At 44.1% G+C, this 23,770-nt stretch overlaps 1 protein-coding gene and 1 pseudogene across 7 annotated transcripts in view; both read left to right on the forward strand.

Moving 5' to 3' along the window:
* LOC149197137 (Rhodanese/Cell cycle control phosphatase superfamily protein) overlaps window positions 1-23,770 on the forward strand; it is a 263,884-nt gene that overhangs the window by 231,737 nt on the left and 8,377 nt on the right. The window lies entirely within an intron of this gene.
* Window positions 21,056-23,013, forward strand: LOC149197138 (auxin response factor 19 pseudogene; annotated as a pseudogene).

Consider the following 23,770-nt stretch of genomic DNA (forward strand, 5'->3'; position numbering starts at 1 on the left):
TCATGGTTGGGTTGCGGGTCATAGTGTGATTAGGTGTTCGGTCAAAATCATTGTAAATCATATTGTATCATGGATCGTTGTCCTTGGTACGGGAATCCACACTCTTGTCTCATTTCAGTCATTATAGGGTGGTAGGGAGGTGCTAGGTTGGTGCATGAAGTTGCCTACAGGTTGGAGCCTGTGAACACTTCAAGGTGGTAGGTTGGTCTAGGATGTTGGGGCATCCACTCAATTGACTATTGAAGGAACCAGGGCGTTGGGGCGTCCTTCTAGTGGAAGCTGCAGAAGAATTCTTTTCTAGAATTCTAGGAAGTTGTTTTTTTCATTTTAGTTGGCGCTGAAGATTAAAAATTTTATTAGAAAAGCGTACGGTGATTTTTGACCCAAAGGGGGTTTTCCACCTAAAATTCTTGTGTCTACTGTGTTCTTTTATTTACTGTTATTACTGCATAAACATTAATAATAATTGAATATTAACTAATGCTCTAAAGATTTAGAAGTGCTAATTGCTAAGGAATACTGATTCACCCCCCTGATTATTTTCAACACATCCCTCATCATTACCATCCTTGAACCTATGGCATTTGGCTTTGAGACCCCCATGTCCTTATCCATCTCATCATTATTCACATGACCCCTATCAATTGAAGGATGTACCTTGGAGTTGTCTTTCCCTTTAGGGGTTGGGAACACCTAATAGGGTTGTTTATTAAACACTCCTACCTAGGGAGGTAACACTATTACAAGCTTAAAGCCCCAAATTTGGAAGGGAAGCCCATTATGAAGTCTCGATGTTCCCTTGATTAACAAGCTTGGTTCACTTAGATGCACTAATGAATTATTGTACCTAATGGTGAGGAAGTGCATTTGATCATATATGTAATTGGTAGGTGGTTTCATCATGGGTTGGGCAATTTAATTGGGGCCCAAGCCCACTAGAGGATCATATTAACACTCCTAGGGGATGCATTGAGAACCATGGGACTCCATCATGTGTTAGAGCATCATTTATGCCATGGGCCCTTCAACAGCCTGCTCATTGCCCCATATTATTCGTGAGATGATGCGCTTGGACCAGTGTGCCCCGGTCGGCTTAAGATATTTATGGAAGCTAATCCAAGGCCCAGAGGAGGATTGTTTCATCTATGAGACATCGAAGGGAAAGCACCATCATCAGATCCCTCATTTGGAGCATTATATAAGCTTCTCTATCATCAAGAGACCCATGAGACCGACATTTATGTCCCAACACCACTTTAGGCTACCTATGCTCCAATTTCGATGAGCATCCACCCAAGTTTCATCCATAAAATCTCTTGCCCTAGGTGTTGCCACAAGAGGGAAAATCTAGGTCTTTCTTTATCACCTCGGGACCTTCTTTGAGGTTTGTATGAGGCACATAGTATTCAGTGGAATAAATCATAGGAAACCCTTTCTTCTCCCTTGCCTTAACCTAGTGAGTACCTTGGAAGTAGTTCTTCCCACGATTATTCATAATCATAAAACCCTAGGTCTAGCACAAGTTTTTCTTAGGTTTTTCCAGGGAAGCAAAGATCCTTTTGGAAGTGTTAAAACATCACGTTGATATTCTTTAAGAGGTCCTATCCCATTACTTAGAGTCTTGATCTTAGGAATACCTATTATAATCATAAATCTTAAACCCTAAATCTTGATCTCCTCCTAAGCCTTTCTTGGAGAGCGTTTAACTTCCTTGAAGCATTGAGCCATTGTTGTGTCTCTCCTTGAATGGGCTTTGTGGAATCATGTCATACCTAACTCATTGGTCTATTCATTCTAAGTGATTCTCTTCCTTACCGGGACTCCTCCCATCGGTGAAAGTCTGTAAAGAGCAAGGGACTTTGACTGAGGTGAGCCATAAGACCAACATTTATGCCCCAAACCAGTTTAGGCTACCTATGCTCCAATTTTGGTGGGCATCTGCTCGAGTTTCATCCATAAAATCTCTTGCCCTAGGTGTTGCCCCAAGAGGGAAAATCTAGGTCTTTTTCTCTCACCTTGGGACCTTCTTTGAGGGTTGTATGAGCATAGTGTTTAGTGGAATAAATCAGAAAAAACCCTTTCTTCTTCCTTGCCTTGACCTAGTGAGTACCTTGGAAGTATTTCTTCCCACGATTATTCATAAAACCCTAGGTCTAGCGCAAGTCTTTCCTAGGTCTTTCAAAGGAAGCAAAGATCCTTTTGGAAGTGTTAAATCATCACATTGAGCTTCTTTGAGAGGTCCTATTCCATTACTTGGAGTCTTGATCTTGGGAATACCTATTATAATCATAAATCTCAAACCCAAAATCTTGATCTCCTCCTAGGCCTTTCTTGGAGAGCGTTTAACTTCCTTGAAGCATTGAACCATTGTTGTGTCTCTCTGTGAATGGGATTTGTGGAATCACATCATACCTATATCATTGATCTATTCATTCTAAGTGATTCCCTTCATTACCAAGACAACTCCCATTGGTGAAAGTTCATAAAGAGCAAGGGATGTTGAACTTCTCATAAAATCTCTTTATGATCTTCATAAAATCCATAAAATCTCTTGCCCTAGGTGATGTCCCAAGAGGGAAAATATAGGTCTTTCTCTCTCACGTTGGGACCTTCTTTGAGGGTTGTATGAGCATATTATTCGGTGGAATAAATCATAAGAAACCCTTTCTTCTCCCTTGCCTTTGATGAAAAGTGTAACTAGGTTCGGTCTTCATAATGACATGTGTAAATATGATTTTATTTAATTGATGTAAAGAAGAAAATAAAAATTATTTTTGTAATGCTTGAATCATGGGTTTCATGATCAAGGAATTTCATTTGAGTTAAGGTTCCCATTGTGAACCTTTAGGTTTGTCATCAAGTCATAAAAGTCTATTGAGACAATGTCATGTATGGAAGACCCTTCTTGGGCATGTTACAAATATATGTAAGTCATTAAGAGAGTCAAAGAGACCCTCCAAGACCAAGCTCTAGCATGTCCATCAAGTCGGCCTTAAATGAAATAATAAAGATACTCCAAATGACATGTCGGCCCAAGAAAATGTCAAGTTGGCTTATTTACATTGGCAAACCACTATAAATAGGGCAGCTCGGCCTCATTTTAGCACAAGCAATTCGGTCAAGGTCTAAAGCAGGAAAGAAGTGCGAGAAACTCGAGAAGGAAGCCTCATCATCAAACGAAGAAGAAGGGAAGCTATACGAACCATTTCAGATTTGTTCTAGGGCTATTTCTTGTCACACGTGTGAAGAAAGGAGGCAGCATCTGTTGCAGAAGAAGCCGAGAAGATTGCTAGAAGAGCCGAGGCTAGTAAGATCACTTGTGAAGTCGAATCAAAGGAGAAGTCATCAAGTCGAATCAAGGAGAATTCATAAGAAAGTCTCCCCTCCAAGCGAAGTGGTAGCAAAGTGCAAAAGTTGGTCACACGTGCTACAACTAGGGTTTCTGAAGAAGCCAAGGGTTGCAAGTCTGATCCTAGAAGCCGAGATCTAAAGAATAACCGAGAAGGAAGGAGAAGCAAGCAGTTTGACTATTGAAGAAAAGGTTAAACTAAGAGGTCTCGTGACTTGGTCTTGGAGAGGTCAATAGGTCAAGGGTCTTGGTATTGGTATTCATCAATTGAACTCTCTATAAGAAGAAGATTTCGTTTGGGTTTTCCTCTCAAGTGGGAGAGGTTTTGGCCTTGGCTGATAGCCTACTTTTTGTGTCTCTTGTCTCTTTATTGTTTATGCTTTCATAGTTTTTTTATGAAGAAGAACACTATAATACTCTAACAAAAGAGAAGATCCTAATCTAGAGAAGTAAAAAGCATTCACAAGCAGTTATCATTAATAGAGAAATCACATAATCTTGATGCCCCGGTTTTCTCAACATGGTATTAGAGCTAAGGTTACAAAGTCAAGAAAGGGCATCTTATCAACAGACACTCAAGGATCAAATCTCGAGGAAGGCATTAAAGCGAATCTAGAAGATCACATTGAAGTCAAGATCTACAAAAGAAGTATCAAAAACCATAGATCAAAGAAGAAGTCTACACTAGAAAGAAGTCTTGGAATCCTTAAGTCATCTCAAGAGACCTCAAAGACCGTACTCAAGTTGAAGGACTTAAACATCAAGTTCCTTTCTAGAGAAGCAAGACCTAGGACATTGTCATCAAGATTCTAAGGGGAGCTCCCTCTCATTGGAGCAAGGTCCTTACCATTGAAGACATCATCAAGAAGTCATCTTTGATCATCATCAACAAGGACATCATCATCAAAAGATCTAAAGTGATCTCCTTCTTTGTGGAGTTGAGGATCACTCTTGAAGAGATCTATCTTCATCAAGGAGAAGTTCTTTATCATCTTTACTATCATCAAATTCAAGGAGGCATCAAATGTAAGAAACATCTTCTCAAGTAAGTATATTTATGTTTGAATCTGTCAAAATGTCTTTTGCAAGGAAAGAAACAAATTGGTTGGGGCTTCAAACTATCTTGCATGGAATAAGAGGACAAATCTGAATCTCATTGAAAATGAGGTTATGGAACATGTCAAAGGGTCTATCACCAAACCAGCGAAAGAAGATGCTCAAGCACTTGCGAAGTTTATGAACGGGGAAGTGAGGGCTCAAAGGATTCTCATAGAATCCATCAAGGATCCCCTCATTCCATGTGCATCTAAACTAGACACCTCAAAAGAAATATATGACAAATTGAATTGGTAGAGTTGTTTTCTATAAGCACTACATGAGAAGTCATCTCTCTAAGGCAAGAACTCTACAAGCTAAGGATATCGAAAGAACATGGAATAGCCTCATACTTTATGAGGATATTCGTGTAATATTCCTAATTAGCCATGGCTAATTGGAATATCCGATTTTGCTCAATTTTTCCTTCTATAGTTATTTATAAATAAAAAGGTGAGGAAAGGGGGACATAACTCACTTTTTGGAATAAAGTCACTCTCTAGTAGCACAACATTGTAACTTAAAGGGGAGCCAAGGGGTCCAAAGGACCACGTAGAGAAGGGGCCCACGTAGACACTTGGAGGGATTGCGTAGATGGAAAGGAGCACGTGGCAAGAGAGAGGCTATGTTGGAGGAGGTGGGCCTTAGGGTTTTGAGAGAGGCCAACGCTATAAAGGAGAGAGGAGCCTCCTCATTTTGGCATTCGATTATGTTGCATTTGAGCTAGTTACTTCGACTTAGAGCACGCTGGTTGTTTACCTTGTCTCAACATTGTTTAGTGCATCGAGTGTCTCCGTTCGGAGATCTCACCCTTAGCCCGGGGGACTTCGAGTGCCTACTCGGGCAAGGTAGTTTCATCAGTCTTTTGCAGGAGGATCGATTTTGGAGTTGAGGAGGAGCCGAGCATTTTGATGACTGTGCAATCTTGAGAGGGGAGGACGCAATCTCTTGGGATAGGAGTTCTGGATTGGGTTTATGTGGAGGATTTGAGCTGGGAGATTGAGCAGGGGATCAACCCTTGCATCTTGGAGGATTTTGGCAGAGTTTCGGGCAGAGTTTTGGAGGGTTCTATTCAGTGGCAGCTCAGAGCCTTGAGGGATAGCGTAAATACTCAAGGGGGTGATTTTCGGTGGGTTAGCCATTTTTGAAAAGCTTTCTGGGATTTTCTGGGTTTATTGAGCAGAGGTTGATTCCAGAGTTTCAACATTTTCTAAGGAGGGGAACAACCCCAAATCCTCACTTGATTCCAGTGGTAGCAGCAGCACAACAGTTCTCCGGCAGCTTGGACGCAGTTCAGAGAGACCATTTCATTACCATTCTGAGTGTATTTCTTCACTTGCCTTGTGCAAGTCGAGGTGCTATCTTTCTGATCACCTCCTGTACTCTTTCCATTACTCAGTATAATAAAATGGCTTAGCATTTCTCTCTGCGTTTCTTGAGTATCTGCTTATATTCCATGTATGCATTATTGTATGTTGCACCACTGTTATTTTTATCTCTTTGAGCTTCCCGGCTACTATACCACTTGTGTGTTTTTCTCCTATACTAGTTGGAGTTTGCTTGTGTTTGAGGGATATCCCTAAAAGGGATATTACAGTGGTATCAGAGCATAGATCTGGCTCAGCCTGTGGAGCTAGTAGTTTATGACACCGAAGGAGAAGCCCTACATCTGTTACAGAGGTAGGAGATACAGAGACACTGGGCGTAGTTTGGAGAACACCTACAGAGGGGGAGACTGTGTTCGGGTGGTGGACACAGAACAAGAGGAGTCTGTGGTGGACGCAGAACAGAAAGAGCCTGTGGTGGACACAGAGCAGGAGGATCCGATGGCAAAAGAGGATAGGAAGAGATTTGCGGATATGCTCCTCAAATCAGTGCAGGATCTGTCGAGGCAAATTGAGGTGATGGGGCAGAGATTCACGGCAGTAGGGGCTAGACAGCGTGAGAGCCCATAGGTTTTTCAGATTGGTGAGGGATCGGGTGCATCCCATCATTTGCCAGAGCAGCGTGATACTGCGTAGCAGGTGGCTTCGCATGCCCCTACACGCTCTACCATGCCCATGTTCTTAGGAGCAGACATGAGGGCCGGAGCCCAGCAGGAGGTAGAGCCCGGTCATATGGGTGATTATTTTGCAGAGTACCAGGCCTATGGGTAGGAGTTCAAGGATGCTCTTTCATTCAGAGACTTTGTTCAGCTCCAGCGGGATAGTAGACCCCGCGACCATCACAGAGGGTACCGAAATTACCATGATGGTGACACCCACCGTGTAGCGAGAAGATTCCACTTGCCTACGTTTGATGGTTCATCAAACAGTTCGGCAAAGTCTTGGGTGGAGAAGATGGACATCTATTTCCCGCTTAACCAGATGTCGGAAACAGAGGCCATCAAGGTGGAAACATTGCATTTGGATGGTGAGGCTCAGGATTGGTGGTTTCATGGGATGGTTACACTCGGACATTCCACAGTGACGACATATGCTGAGTTCACCAGGAGATTGATGGAGCGATTTGATCGGAGGGATCTAGAGCAACTTTTTGTTGAGCTGACAAGGCTCAAACAGACAGGGAGCCCAGAGACCTACATTGCAGATTTCTTAAGGGTCTCAGTGATGGTGCCAGATCTATCCACGGCGCAGAGGATCTATATGTATGTTGAGGGGTTAGCAGAGCCACTTCGGGGTTTAGTCCGATCCACTAGACCAGCCACACTCCAGGACGCTATTAGCAGGACCTGGGACTTATAGGCTACCTTACCCAGGACCCGAACACCTTACCCCTAGAGACAGACTTTCCAGTCTAAGGGGAAGGATGTGAGGATTCCACCTCCAAAGGGGAATCCAGGACGAGTGCAGCTTGACGACGATGCCAGGAGGGAACTGAAGAAGAAGCGGTTGTGCTTCACCTATCAAGAGTCATGGGCAGCAGGACATATATGTGTTGCTGGCAAAGCACATTTTATTGAGGTCTTCTCTGAGAGTAGTGGGGAAGAGGATGATGAGGATGATGTGGAGGCAGGAGATAGTCACGCCATGTAGGGACCTTTGCCACCTCCACGCCAGCAGCAGGTAGTGCATCTTTTGCACCTACCGAAGGGGCCCTTGCAGCATTGTGAGGAGTTCCCAAGTATCTGACGTTACGCGTACGGGGGACAATACGTGGCTAGCGAGTTTCAGTTTTGGTTGACAGTGGGGCAACCCACAACTTCATCGATGCACAGATGGTTGAGCGGAGAGGTATACAGACAGAGAGCTTCGATGGGTTTTCAGTCTTGGTCCTAGGAGATCAGACCATGATGTGTGCTTGTTATGTTCCAAAGCTATTAGTGACGATGGGCACCGACACATTGATTGACCACTTTTTCGTGGTCGATATTCCGGACACCAACTTGATATTGGGTGTTCAGTGGCTCATCACTCTAGGGAAGGTCACGACGGATTGGAAGACCCTAGAGATGGAGTGGGATGATGAGAAGACAGGGAGGCATGAGAAGATATGGAGATATCACACATATCCGCCTCAGACTGTTTCAGCTCATCGGATGGAGGCAGTCTTCCGAAAGGGAGATGTAGAGTGGGCAGTGGAGCTACGTGCATCAGAGGCAGGGACTACAAGGCAGATGGTGCATCCAGAGATACAGTCCATCCTTGACCGGTATGCCATAGTGTTTGGGGAGATTCCGCCAGGACAGCCACTGGACTAGGGATTTGAGCACACCATTGAGCTGGAGCAGGGTATATAGGCAGTGATTACTACCCCCTATAGGCATCCCAAGGCCTATCGGGATGAGATTGAGTGGGCCATTCAGGAGTTGCTGGCTCTTGGGCACATTCGGTCGAGCACGAGTCCTTTTGCTTCTTCCGTGGTGTTGGTGAAGAAGAAGGACGGCACATTGAGGATGTGCATTGACTACAGGGCCCTGAACAAGAAGACACTGAAGAACAAGTACCCCATACCCAGGATCGACGAGTTGATGGATGAGTTGAGAGGAGCACGGTTCTTCTCAAAGATTGATTTGAGATCTGGGTACCATCAGATTCGCGTGAGGGAGCAGGACATTCCCAAGACCGCCTTCAGGTGTCACTATGGGCACTTTGAGTTCTTGGTGATGCCCTTTGGGCTAACCAATGCCCCCACCACATTTCAGTCCTGCATGAATCACATCTTCCGCAGTCACTTGAGGAAGTTTGTGTTGGTATTCTTTGATGACATTCTCATTTATAGCAGGACTTGGGAGGAGCATCTCCAGCACATTGAGACAGTGTTGCGTATCTTGCAAGAGCAGCAGTTCTATGCCAAACTCTCCAAGTGTGAGTTTGGGTTGACGGAGATGTTGTATTTGGGGCACATCATAGGGGTGGACGGAGTGAGAGTCCACAAGGAGAAGATCAGGGCCATTAGAGAGTGGCCGGAGCCGAGGAACGTGACAGAACTCCGGGGATTCATTGGCATTTGTACTTACTACCGGAAGTTCGTCAAGAGTTTCTCACAGCTTGCTGCACCCCTGACAGATTTGACGAGGAAGGGGGCTTTCAGTTGGACAGATATAGCGTAGCGAGCCTTTGACAGGCTCAAGGAGGTTATGAGTAGTTGCCCAGTACTTGCATTGCCAGATTTCACGCAGCCATTTGTTTTGGAGTGTGACGCGTCGGGAGAGGGGATTGATGCAGTATTGATGCATGGAGGTCACCTTATAGCCTATGAGAGCTGAAAGCTCCTTCCGCACGAGAGGTTGTATTCTATATACGACAAGGAGATGCTGGCCATCATGCATGCATTGGCCAAGTTCCGGTAGTATTTAGTGGGTAACAGGTTTAGGGTGAGGACTGATCACAACAACCTCAGATTCTTTTTGGAGCAGAAGCAGCTACAGGAGAGGCAGCAGAAGTGGATCAGCAAGATCCAAGCATATGACTTTGACATTGAGTATGTCAAGGGTAAGAACAACGTGGTAGCAGATGCTCTTTCACGTAGACCAGCCATGTGGTCTCTTATGAGCTTGGAAACAGACTGGAAAGCTCAACTCTTAGTTGAGTACTCCAAGGACAGGTTTGCATGTGAGGTTTGGATGGGCAAATGGCGGATGACAGGTACAGGGTGGTCGATGAGATCATCTACTACAGGGGTTGGATCTTCTTGACTGAGGGATCTCAACTCAAGAAGAAGATACTCCAGGCATCACATGATTCACCATTGGCCAGCCATCAGGGGTTTACCAAAACCTACAGGGCCATCAGAGAGAGGTTCTCATGGAAGGGCCTTAAGGAGGACGTACTCCAACATATCCGGGAGTGCGATATTTGTCAGAGAAACAAGGGAGAGATGAGCCATCCCGAGGGTTTATTGCAGCCTCTTCCCATTCCGAAGGGGAAATGGGAGAGTATTTCGATGGACTTCATCACAGGGTTGCCCATGGTGCAAGGCAAGGATTGTATCTTTGTCGTCATTGACCGACTGAAGAAGTACGCACATTTCTTTGCCATATCTGCACACTACACAACAGCACAGGTAGTCGAGTTGTTCTTCAGAGAGGTCTTCAGGCTACATGGTCTTCCTAAGACCATCGTCAATGACAGGGACAGCTGTTTCATGGGCGGGTTTTGGCAGGAGCTTTTTCGGTTAGTGGGGACGGAGTTGACACTGAGTACCAGTGCATGCTCAACAAAACATATTATAGATCAGCGACTAAAAGAAACAAGAACAAACACACCACATGACACCATTATTTTTGGACCAATGTCCCTGAAAAACCCAATGTGGGAAAACCGGTGCAGCTATCTGAGGGTTTTCTTATTAAGCAGTATAAGAGTACAATCTGGGTGCCGAAACTAGCCTACCCAACAGAGAATTTCCTTAGCAGATATACCTCAGTTTGAGAGAAATCTCCTGGTTGAAACCCTGGAAAAATCCTTCCAGCAGTTCCTCAGCACAAAACTGCTCCTGCAACCCCAGCGTCTGCCCAATCTGGACTGCGCCAGCCCCTCTCTGTCTCACACTGGCCTTGCGTCAGCCTTTCTTGGTCGGCGTCAGCCCTAGGAGGCCCTGCGTCAACTCTGGGAGCCTCTGCGTCAGCTGCGCTGGCCCCTCTGGTGCTCTGCACAACACTTGGCTGCCTGTTCGTGGCCCTGCGTGAGCGCTTGCTGGCTCTGCGTCACCGTCCTTGGCTGCTGCGCTGCTCTCCCGGCACAATCTTTGCCTTCTCTGTACTCAATGCCCCTCAGTTGCTCTCCCGATAAATCATTCTATCTCTCTTAGCAAACCCCGCTCTAGAGAATAGAATCACTGATCATCTGGTGTAGTCTCCAAGTGACCCTCAAGCCTCCTTTTATACTTTCTTGTTGACATCTCAACGGCCGAGATTAAGTCCCTAATCAATGGCTAAGATTAGATCTGGGTTGATCCATGTCTTTTGGACCATTCTAACACAGATTCATATTAATACACATTAATATTTTATTTTCCGTAAGTTTAGACTTAGGGACTCCATTAAAAATATTAATTTTTTTAATATCTCCTGATCTATTTAGAATTTGCCGAAACTCTTTCTGGGTATTGGAGATCTCATGTGCCCCAACTTCTCCACCAAATTTCGTGGTTAGAGCACGTCCGATGCTACCCGAAATCAATAACGATCCCATCGCTCTTACTTTGAAGGAATCTTACATAGCAAGCACACATGCACAACGTAAGTGGTCTACCTTTCTCACGTTTGCTTGCATGTCACAGTCAAGAGAATGCATACACTCAACATCTACATGCAGTGTAGCACAACGGCAAGTCCACATAGTGTATGTCATGCGCTTTAACTCATTTTTGTTATGTGGACGCTCGTAAGCTTGGAGTGTGTTTGTCTTCATCGTTATATCTTCCATGTTTGCTGGTTTGCATAGTTGTGTTGTTTGCAAACCATGCTTTCACTAACATGGGTCAACCAATGTACCGGTGGCTACATTGGAAGTATCACTTCACGTGAGACGACCCATGCACTGTTAGCTTAGGAGTAGGAGTAGTGTTTGCTTTTGAGTTGTTTGCTTGCATGCATGTTTTCTTCTTTCTTTGTGGGTTTGCTTGCTTGCTTGTTTGTTTGCTTACTCGCTTTGCTTTCGCATTTGATTCTACTTCTTGCTTTGCTTTTTGGTTTGTTTGCTTGTTATTGTCCGTAGGCTAGTTTCGCATGAAACTGTGTGTGACATCTGAAACAAGCTGGGTAAAGTACAAGAGGCCTTGTGCAACTATCACTACTTGGTTATTGGTCATCTTGCCTCTGTATGAAGAACTTGTTATCTTTAGTCCATGATACATCAATGGAAAATACGTACTGTTTGAAGTGAACCTTGATGAAAACGCAACGCTTCCGCGCTAACTAGTATCACCTACTCTAGTTGGTTGTTTTTGGGTTGATCCTTGTCAGCACAGTCAAGCAGAGTAAGGTGAGGGGAAAAACCTTAACAAGTACGTCAGAGGTATATATAAACTACTTCTTTGAAGGAACAATCTCTTCTGCTCTCAACAAGTCGGGATCCCTCTTCCGCCTCTGAAATGAATAAGTGCTATGCACAATTACGAAAATGAAAATGAAAATGTGAAAAATTCGAAAAAAAGGAAAAATGAATAAGGCGAAAGAAGAGAAAGGCTTCCTGCGCAAAGAGGTGATGCAAGTAACTCCACCAAGTACTGACCAGGCTTGCTGGTAGGAGAGCGATGCTTGTGTTCCTGCGTGACTCCACTGGGGCACTGTCCAGGCCTGCTGGTAGCGGAGCAACACTAGAGATGAAACTAAAACTTTGACGATTATATGACTTGTGCACCAATATACCCCTCATCCCCAATCGAAACAATTATGTTGGCTTGGCTTGGAATGTGTGTCAACCGACCAAGAGCTTGGCAGATGCTACATCTTACAATCAAGTAAGTGTGGAAACCAAGACGAACAGAGAACTGAACAATACTTCTGGAGGTGTTAGACTTTCTTTTCACGAACAAGGTCCATTCAGAGAGCTGGAGTTCTACCAGTGTGTTGCCAAGTGTTGTAGCGGCTACAACCACCCTCCAAAATTTTTCCTTAGCTTTGTTTTGGAGCCTCCCTACCAACCATCTTTAGCAGCATGTCTTGCACTATCAAGTACACAAGCTTCAATGGTTTTCTAGCAAATTGCCAGCCTGTGCATGATAGCTTGTTGCATCCCCCTCACAGGCTGTTTCTCTGGACTTGGTCCAGCTGTAGGTTGAGCAACACCCTCAAGAAATTGCACAATTTTGGAGGGAAACCAGCCTTCCCTACAGAAATTGCACAATCTTGACTGACAGCCTGCTGGGCTCCAAAATTGCGCAATCCTGCCTGTCAACCTTCACTGGAAAAACTATGCAATCCAGCCCAGTAGGACTGCTCAACCCAGAAATTGCACAATTTTGGGCGGTAGTCAGTTGCTCAGCCTAGAAATTGCGCAATCCCTCTAAGGCAGCTAGCCTAGAAGCTAGCAGAAATTGCGCAAATCTAGCCAAGCAGCTTGTTCCTCTCAAAAATTGTGCAATGTAGTCAGACAAGCTTCCCTAAGCAAATTGCAAGGTCTGACCTAGGACAACTGCTTAACCCATAAATTGTGTAATCCTGGGAGACAGTCACATGTTCCTCCCATAAATTGTGCAATCCTGGGAGACAGTCACATGTTCCTCCCATAAATTGTGCAATCCCTCTGGGACAGCCATCTCTGCTCAGCCTAGAAACTGCGCAGATTTTCATTCCAGGCTTGTAAACCGATGCATGTGTCTTCAGGTTGACCAGTTCCCTCTGGGACTGAGAAAAACCGATTTGCATGAATGCACTGCTTCTCCCAAGGCAGCATGCAAAGGCATCCCTTGATTCAGGGATCCATTTTTAGCAGCTGGAGGTTACATGCAAAGATCATTTCAAAAACTTCTCGCCAAGTGTCGTTTTTCCTAGATTTGTGGTGCACGTCCCAACCTTGATTTTATCAAAACTCATCAACCGGGCGCTACAGAGATCATTCCTTGCATCGACCTTGCAGCTCTGACATCCCACATTGCATTTGGCAGTCGTCGACACATTTAGCTCAATTGTTTCGGGGTAGGCCTGCTTTTCACGTCTCGCGCTGCGTTTATGTCGCTTTTTGTGTTTTGCTTTGTGTGAGTGTTGTATGCTTGATTTAAGTGAGCGATTGCTGTCCTTTTGATGTATGTTAGCTTGTAGAAGCATCGTTTCAGTTTTCGTTTGCATTTCACTGTTGTCGCATGCATGACACTGTTTTGCACGGAAGGTCGTCATCGCGGCGATTCGCTCACATACATGCATGCTTTCCCGTTTTCTGAATCTTGCACTTGTTGTTTCCATGAATGATCATTCACTCTTGTTTGAACTCATCTCACCATGCATTCAGACTTCTCATGTTTTCAGTTGCCCATTGGCCGGACTAGGCTGCCTTGCCCGGCTAGTACTACGCATTTCTGGAAGCGAAGGATCTGCCTTCCCTCTAAAAATTGTGCAAGTCTGGCCCAACACTGATCTTCGGGCTTGCATTGTGCAATTCTTGGAGGCAGTGTCCTGCTGGCCCCAAAAACTGTGCAATGCAGTTTGCTAGTTGCATGTCACTGCTGACTGAAATTGCGCATTGTGCAGTTTCAGTGCTCAACAGGTCACGCTGGACTATGCATTGTGTAGTTCTAGCAGTCAGTCAGCCTCCTGATAGCTTGGACTATGCCTTGCGCAGTTTTGGCGGTCAGTCTCCCGACCTCCCGACAGAAATTGCATAACCTTTATGATCAGTCACATAGGTATGTTGCAAGTCAGTTTTCAAGTTCGTTTTGGTTTTCGATTGACATATTGCTTGCCATGAGTGTTGGCATGTCTCCAGGTATCGCTGGTGTTCATCTCCTCTCAGCAGCACATATACAATGGTTTCCAGAAGAGCAAAGTCGAAGGCACCGTTCAAAGCACACATGGGGATGTAGTCGATCATGTGTCTATGAACTTGCCTACCCACGAAGACATCAAGTTGTTCGTAGACAAGGACATCAAGATAAGATGGCGTCAACATCACAATAAGCAGCAGCAACTAAAGGCATCATACCTACACGCAATGAACGCAAGAGGAAGGTTGTTGACAACACAGAGGTGGAACAAAGTTGCATGCTCAAGCAGATCCACTTGTGATGAAAGCAACTTTGGGGATCGAAGCTATGAGGTGACAGCGCGACATGAAGATCACATGAAGGCAGAGAAAGGAACATAGAAGGAGTTGCATGTGCTAAATCAGCAACTCGAGGAAGAACAAGAGTTGCACAGACATGAGAATGAGTTACAACAGGAACAGGTACAGTAGGGGGTGCAACATGCACAAATCGGTGAAACTGCGCTCGTACAAGGTATAGATCCATCCCAACAGCTGGCACAGAGCGGACAAAATGAGCAGTGTTGTTGATCGCATGCAAGGGAATTCAATAGCATGCATGTCATTGTGTGCACGCATGCGATCCACCCATTTGGCACACTCACCAAGGCAAAGACAAGAAGCAAGTCCGACTGGGGCTGAACATGCAGTTTGACAATTGATGCGCATGACCACCAGCACACACTTGAAGATCAGCACAGACACTATGCATTAGTGTGTTGTTGGTTCGGCCGCACCCAAGAAGACCATGCACATGCTATCAGACGAGTTGGACGGAGGAGCCATATCAGTGCACCTGGATGCAACAGAGGCAAGAGTTAGCTTCAGCAAGATGTCACCATTGAGCGCACAAACACCATCACGGACGACCAAGCTTGGCATTAGCTCACCACCTTCACCATCACAAGGATGTCAAAGAGTTGGTCTCACCACAACGGTCCGAGTGTCAGTGATGTCTTGCATGGCTTGCTCAAGCCATTTTGTCTCACATGGGCACATGTGCATTGTAATGTAACGTCTTTTCAAGTGGAAGTTCAAGTGTCGATAGTTGAATCTAACAGTCATAGAGTAGTTGAAGAGTCATGAGGATAGATAAACGGTCACAAAAGGGAATGTCAAGGGTCACCTCACCCTTTGCTATAAATAGAACCTCATAACTCATTGTAGAGGCTTTTGGTCAACCAAGCTTCCGATAGGATTATCTTAGAGAAAGCTTGGACAATATTGTAACGAGCCTTGGCTTCTCCAATTTGCAAAGCTAGTATATCTTTTTGGAGGAGCAGGCGGTTGTGGCTATAACGTTCTGTTGTCGGAACTGGTGGTTAGACATGGATGTATTGTATGACTGAAACTTACACTTCTTAATATAACAGAGCCAACACGTTTCATGCATATGTTGTATGGTATTTCAATTATATTGAGTACTTTAAATGATATATGTATCTGTTTGCTCACGCATGCTGATGAGCCCCAAAAATGTACAATTTTTGGGCTCATTCAACCTCCTAATTTGGCTTAGTCCACCATTCTCATTTGTTTATTGCATGTTTTTGATTATTTTTATGTTAATAGAGTGAATTTGGTTAGTCATTATGCCAACAAGTCTAATGGGTGCTTTGTGTAGCCTTTTTGGTCAACTTGGAGACAAAATGGAAGGTCTTAATGAGCACTTGGCAGCCAAATTCGTGGGAGAACAAGCTAGAGGATTTGTAGGAAGGTGTCCCCCTCATTTATGGGCCCTTACCTCGAATTCTCCACCATCAGCTCAGAGTTCAAGGGCCACCGAATCAATCAGCACAAGGGCAGCCAAGCAAGTCAAGTAGGACTGCTGTTAACTCCAAGTCTTGGGCAGCCAAGTCCCTAAATTTTAGGAGGACTGTTGGGTCCTCAAATTGTATAAATAAGAAGGCTTAGGGCCTCATTTTGGTTAGCTAGTGGTTAGTCATTTTTGTTAGCTAGTTGGTAGTCATTTTGTAGCTAGTAGTTAGCCAGTAGTTAGTCATTTTGTAATTCGATTTGTAGGCCATGGATTAGCTTTGCTTTCAGCTCATGTTCAAGTTCTTCTTGTGGACAGTTTTGATGTAACTCTTCTTTTCTTGCTCAATAAAGATGAATCCAGCTTTGCACCAATTCTAAATCTCTCTTAGGAGGCTACAACTCTTGGGGTTGGGCCCATCTCAAGCGCCCAATACCTCCTTTGATTATCTTTATGTGTCTTTGCTGCATTCTTAGAATAAAATTTGCTATTTAGATCTAAATCTTGTTTTGTTATTTAGATTGTTTTTTTGATGAGTAAAATAGATTTTCATGCTCAGATTTATTTGATAGGTTGTTAACAGAAAAAGCTTCAAGAAAAGGGCCAACAAACATCTGTGGTTTCACCTCTCCCTTAGTGGGATCAGGAGCTGTGACTAGGATGACTTTGCTGCCCACAAAAACACTGACTTTGCTTTACCATGCAATCATTAGTGTTTGGTTTTCATTTGCAGAAGTTGGTTACATGTTCAGAGCTTTGAATGCTTCATTTCATAGTTAATATACATGGTCTCCTTGCAAATAAAGTTGTTGTCCATTCTTATTACTGTTCGCTAGATCATATTAGGGTAGCATAACTAGATCTTTGTTTTTTTGCATGTCTTTGTTTGTTCAGTTTGGAAAACCACTTGCAGAGTACCTATTACCCTTCCTTACCTGCACATACTCCATCCAACCTACCTACTCCACCCTCTACTTAGAACCCTTGCTTCACATTTGCCATTCGCTCCCAAAACCCTAATTTTTGTGCAACATTGCTTCACTCTCCCTTGAACAAATCCAATCGCTCCTTAGCCTCATCCACCGAGCCTTAGACCTCTTCACATCCCTATTTCACCTCCATACTCATTCCTCCATCTTTTTCCCCCCATCCATGCTCCAAAATCCCATTTCGAAACATCCTGTAGAAGAATTACAGAACATCCTGTAGAAGACTTACAGAACTTCCTGTAGAAACCGCTGCAGACTTCCTGTAGAAGTTCATAAACACGGTTGCATGGCCTCCAGACTTTGTGAAACTCTCAGAAAGAATGCTAGGGATCCCTTAGACCCTCTCTGTACCATCCCAACCTTTCCCAAAGCATTTCGTCCCTTGATCCATCCCTGCATAGTGGAAAACTAGTTAGAAGCACATGCATGATAATTCTAACAACTTAATCAAAAATACAAAAAGATGTTTTCTTCAGCTAGTGATAACTTAGACACATGCATTTTACCTTCCTAGAAGTAATGGCATCTCTTCTCATAGTTTGCATTCTCATTTTTGCATCAGTATGACTAGTTGGTAGAATTAGGGTTTGCTAGGGTTTGTGTTTCTTTTTGGCTTTCAGTTTCTTTCCGCAAGTAGATTAGCTTCCTTTGAGTTAGCTTTCGTCCATCAGTTAAAAAGCTTCTTCTAAGAGCTTATAGAAGTTGGCTTGAGCCCCTAGCGGACTTGTGCCAGCTGACCAAGTGACAGCTGCAGCAAGAGCTAGTACTTGTGCATACAGCACCGTCGCTTCCAAGTTTGTTACGAACTACCGGGTTGATAAAATTAAAGAAGGGAGTTCCAGGAGTTGTAGCATTATTTCTACAATACTGGGGCCCACCATCTTTTTGGCGCCATTGTCGGGGAAGCGTCAGAGTATTAGTAATTGTTGCTTTTCTTCTATTTTCTTACTCTTGCCTTCTGCTAAGTAGTTTATTTCATTTCCATTCTGCAAAAGTAGCATAGACATTTCCTGCTTTCATAGATTAGCATTTCCTGCTTTCATAGATTAGCATTTCAATTCTGCAATTTCATTTATGCAAGTGTAGATTAGCATTTCAATTCCGCAAGCGTAGACTAGGATTTCATTCCTGCAATTTCATTTGAGCAAAATAGATTAGTCCTTTCCTGCTTTCATTTCAATTCCGCATTTTCATTTTAGCAAGACAGTTAGTTGCAGATCAATCTATTTTAGTTTTGCAGGTAGAAGTAGAAAAAACAAAAAAATCAACCAAAAAGATTTCATTTCATGCTTTGTAGGAGTAGAGATAAGTTAGAAAATTGATTGCACAACACCCCCATTGCTTCACACAGCCAACGTTCTTCTTCGATGGCTGTGATGAAAGAACCCCTGGGTGGACATCAAGACATATCTGAAGAACCTCTAGGGGAGAAGAAGAAGAAACATTCCTCTGAAGCAAATGGCTACAAGCAGAAATGTTGGGAGCAACATCTTGTCCAAAGATGAATTTGAAAATCAGATCAAAGATTTCAAGAGTGATATGAGGCAGTTTCTTGCCATGCAACTGGATACCTTGCGGATCCAAAAGAAGCAAGAAGAAGCCAAGAGGGCTTTGGCCATTTTTTGTCCTAGGTGCACTAGAAAGCATCCTAGGAACGATTGTCCAATGCACTCTCTAGAAGTGTGTTTCATCTGTGAAGAATACCATCCTACAGATCAGTGCCCTTCCTTGCCCAAAATCAAAGCTCCATGTCAAAGAGCCAAGGGAGCCACTGAATCACTCTGTTATATGAACCAAAGGAGGCCACATGGACCCATACCCTACCAGCAGGAACTGCAAGGGCCCTCCGAGACCTATTATGACCCTTATCAAGCCACTTTCATGCCTTCTTGGGGTCCCCCTGCTCATCCTTCCTGGTCTACACCTCCTCCTTGGTCATATTCTCCTTGTTCCTTCACAGATCCATATTATGCCCAACCAGTTGCTCATTCGTTTCACTCTTATGCTCAGCCACAACCTCAGTGGAATGCACCTTATCAGGAGTGGAGGCCCCAGTACAACTCTCATCCCGCTCATTTTCCTCCACCACCTGCTCATCCGCAACCATCGCCTCCTCCTCCACCAAGGCAACCCCAAATGCCTACCCAACCACAATACCATCCATCTCCATCTCAATTTCACACCTCCACTCACTTACCCATACCATTTCCAAATCCACACATTGGAGCAGCTCAACCCAATTGCAAATCTGAGGCACAACATATCCAAACAATTCCTCTTGAGCCCAATGATCTTCACTGAAGCTCGGGAAGAGTGTTGCAAAAAAGAGATCATCTTGAAAGCATTGAAGGACCAAAGGCAAAAGAAGATCCAAAAGAAAAGATCAAAGAACCATGGGCTGCACTTGATGAAGAGAAGAGATCAGAATCAGAGATGGAGAAAGTTCCCTCATGGTTACCATCAAATCTTCCATGTATTCAAGAGAAAGATCAATCAGAAGGTCATGATAGAAGGTGACATGAAGAATGATCCAGATCAGCAAAAGAACCAAGGATATCAAAGCTATATTGAGATATGGTTTCAGAAGGTCACTAAGTTGCAGCAGTACTTTTTTCCTCAACTTCGTTTGATCCCTTCAAAGCCAGATCATTTGGTCTCTGAGATCTGGATACTTGTCCAAGCATGCATTTCGAGCCTTCACATCATTTTTTCTCTAATCTCGATGTGCACATGGCTCCATTGGAAGTATTCTTATACTTGAAAATGATTTTGTTTTTCAAGTAGGGTAGGGTAGAAAAAGAAAAAAGAGAAAAATAAAAGAAAAAATAAAAATCTAAGGTGAAAACCTCCTCGGAGGCGCCTTAGATTGGTTCATTGATTGAAAACCTCCATGAGGCGGTCAATGGGTTGGAAAAAAGAGAAAATAAAAGGGAATAAGATCTCTGGGTGAAAACCTCCCTTGGAGGCGCCCAGGGCAGGCAATTAGGGTGAAAACCTCCATGAGGTGCCCTAGTTGTTTTTCAAAAAAAAAGAGAAAAAAGAAAAAAAAAAAATAAAGCTAATTTCCATTGAATAATTTCATGTTGTAGCAATGACATTGCAGGTCAGGAGGAGCACTCAAATCAAGGTCAAAGTAATTGTTCTTGTGCCTTCTACAGGAAGCTCTGTATTTCTACAGGAAACATCCTGTAGAACCTTTGGACGAGCCAAATCCAATTTCAAAAGTGAATCTGATGGTGGGAATCTGTTGATTAGGCCTACAAGCACTTGTGTGTCCATCCCTTGCCTTTATCCATCATTTTTTTCACCTCCTTGTGCTTCTCATTGTGCTTCTACAGGAAGTTCCTGTAGAAATTGTGGGAAACTAGGCATGCATTTCAAAAAGTGGTTTGGCGAACGTGGTAGCTTCCTCAAGGGTTCAGAAGCCCTCATGCAATCTTCCAACTCCTCCTCCATCATCTCCATACCTGCATCACAGCCAAAATTCATTTTGTCATCCCATGCAACCAAAATGCAATGTGCCTTGAAGCAAAAACACATAGAGCAGAATTTGTTTATGCCATAACTTGAAAACCATGCATCCATTTGACAAACCGTTTTATGGGGAATTGTACAAGGTTGATGACAACATGCCTGAGCAGTTTCATGCAATTCCGGTGCACGGTTTCCAAGAAATCAGCCTCCATCACCATCAGCCATTTTTGCATTTTCTCCATAACCGTGCATCCGTTTCAAAACCTGTTTCATGGGGAGATGCACATGGGTGATAGTAGCCTACCCAAGCAGTTTCAGCCGATTCCGATGCACGGTTTCCGAGAAATCGAGCTCTGAAATCTTCATCCATTTTCCATTTTTCTCGAAATCTGTGCATCCATTGATCACGAATTTGCTATGGGAGATGCATAATGATGGTAGGAACATGCTCCCCGAGTTTCATATCAATCCGATCTACCGTTTGGGAGAAATGGCAAAAAGAAGTTCTAGTTTTGTGACCATGCAACAGCAGCAGCTTGAACGGGCAGAGTTGAACATGGAAACGATTGCATGCAGCTCAGATCCGGCCAGAGGACACCTGCACAAGGAGAAAACAATCAAGGATTAGCAGCCAAGCCACATGCAATCAGAAAAACCAATGCATGCAGCAATGACAGGCCATAGCAGCTCACGGCAACCATTCAACTTCGAGGTATGTGACTGATCTCATTCTTCTATTGCATAAAATTAATTTGAAAACTGCATGAATGAATGAAATGGTGAGATTAAGTCAGGAATATAGCAAAGTTAACCCAACAGTGCCTTCTCTACCGCTCCGCCAGAAATCACGCAGCATGATCAGTCATTCACATGAAAATTAAAAAAAAAAAAAAAACAGTTAGTGTCAGCTGCCTGAACTCCAGTGCAGCGGATCAAGAAGAAAACATGCAGTTCATAAGTAGAACATGCAGTTCATGATAGCACAACTGTCTGCATGGCCAACACATGTCTTGGCCACTTCACTCTCTCACGTAAATGACGCCGCAGTTAAACGACGCTCGGCTGAAACTCTCACCATTCAACTGCAGTCAACTGAAGCGCATGTCCACCATTTCCAGATCAGTTAACCGATGGTGCTCTACAAGATTTCTGCCTTTTATTCTCGAGATCTCTTCAAGTCCTTAAAAAATTCCCGCCTGTCGCACTCTACAGGCGTTTCTACAGGATGTCGTCTACAGGAAAGGCAGAAAACAGCCCTGCAGAAAGAAACCACTAGATTATACGATGCAACTACCAGCTCAAGAACTTGTGGCCAGAGATTTGCATAACCATGCATGGACATTCAGACATCTCTATCGTGGTCAGCCAAAGAGGCATCTTCTAACAACAGGAGGGGGTGTATTTGTGAGTGCGAAGAGACTTTTTGCTGGTGACTCTGTCCTTTTTATAAGGGATGAAAAATCACAACTACTTCTGGGTATAAGGCGTGCAAATCGGCAACAAGCAACTATGTCGTCATCTGTCCTGTCTAGTGACAGCATGCATATTGGCGTTCTTGCTGTAGCAGCGCATGTTGCTTCAAACCATAGCCCATTTGCCGTTTTCTACAATCCAAGGGCAAGCCCTTCAGAGTTTGTCATTCCTCTGTCTAAGTACAACAAAGCAATCTATGGCACCCAGGTTTCACTTGGCATGCGGTTCAGGATGATGTTTGAAACTGAGGAATCAGGCGTGCGCAGATATATGGGTACCATTACAGGGATCAGTGATCTTGATTCTATGAAATGGCCAAACTCACAGTGGCGTAATATCCAGGTTGGGTGGGATGAATCAACTGCTGGTGAAAGGCAGAATCGAGTTTCTATCTGGGAGATTGAGCCTGTTGCCACTCCATTTTTCATTTGTCCTCCGCCTTTCTTCAGGACCAAGCGCCCACGGCAGCCAGGAATGCTGGGTGAAGAATCAAAAATAGAGAGTGCCATCAAGAGATCTTCACTGTGGTTTGGGGAGGAGACTGGTATTGTTAATTCTCAAAATCCTACAATGCCTGGTGTTGGTTTACTCCAATGGATGAACATGCATCAGAGACCTGATATAATAAACTCAGCCATCCAGCCAGATTACTATCGTCCTATGGCTGCTGCTACCTTACAAAAACTGGGGAGCAGTGACATAACCAAGCCTTTGAATTCAGCCCAACAGGCATTGCAGTCACATCAGTTACAATTCAGTATTCCACAGTCCCAACAGTCAGAATTGTATCAACCTCAAATTAAGTGGCCACAACAGCAACACCACCTTTCCAATCAGCAACAACAGCAGCAGGTGCCATCACAACAGCTGGATCAACACCATCTTCATATGCAACAGCAAAATCCTTCACAACAAGTGGAGCAACAGCACAGTTCAAGAAGAAGGCACCCTCAGCCGCGCAGACCAAAACAGTGAAGACAGTTCTACAGGAAGTTAGCAGACTATTTCTACAGGAAGACAGAGGATTGTTTCTACAGGAAGACAGAGACTGTTTCTACAGGAAGCCAGCGAACAGTTTCTACAGGAAAGTTTGAAAAGCGGGAAGCCAAAGGAGAAATCAGTCGAGATAGTAGCCAAGGAAGTCACCAGGGCCATCAAGGACAAGGGGAGAGATTTGGTTGCTCAGAGGATGAGCAACACTTTCAGTAGGGGGTGATGATGAGCCCCAAAAATGTACAATTATTTGGGCTCATTCAACCTCCTAATTTGGCTTAGTCCACCATTCTCATTTGTTTATTGCATGTTTTTTATTATTTTTATGTTAATAGAGTGAATTTGGTTAGTCATTATGCCAACAAGTCTAATGGGTGCTTTGTGTAGCCTTTTTGGTCAACTTGGAGACAAAATGGAAGGTCTTAATGAGCACTTGGCAGCCAAATTCGTGGGAGAACAAGCTAGAGGATTTGTAGGAAGGTGTCCCCCTCATTTATGGGCCCTTACCTCGAATTCTCCACCATCAGCTCGGAGTTCAAGGGCCACCGAATCAATCAGCACAAGGGCAGCCAAGCAAGTCAAGTAGGACTGCTGTTAACTCCAAGTCTTGGGCAGCCAAGTCCCTAAATTTTAGGAGGACTGTTGGGTCCTCAAATTGTATAAATAAGAAGGCTTAGGGCCTCATTTTGGTTAGCTAGTGGTTAGTCATTTTTGTTAGCTAGTTGGTAGTCATTTTGTA

Source organism: Pinus tabuliformis, chromosome 2_2 (assembly GCF_031772625.1).
Source record: "Pinus tabuliformis cultivar Carrire ecotype Pingquan chromosome 2_2, CPIR1, whole genome shotgun sequence".
NCBI lineage: Eukaryota > Viridiplantae > Streptophyta > Pinopsida > Pinales > Pinaceae > Pinus > Pinus tabuliformis.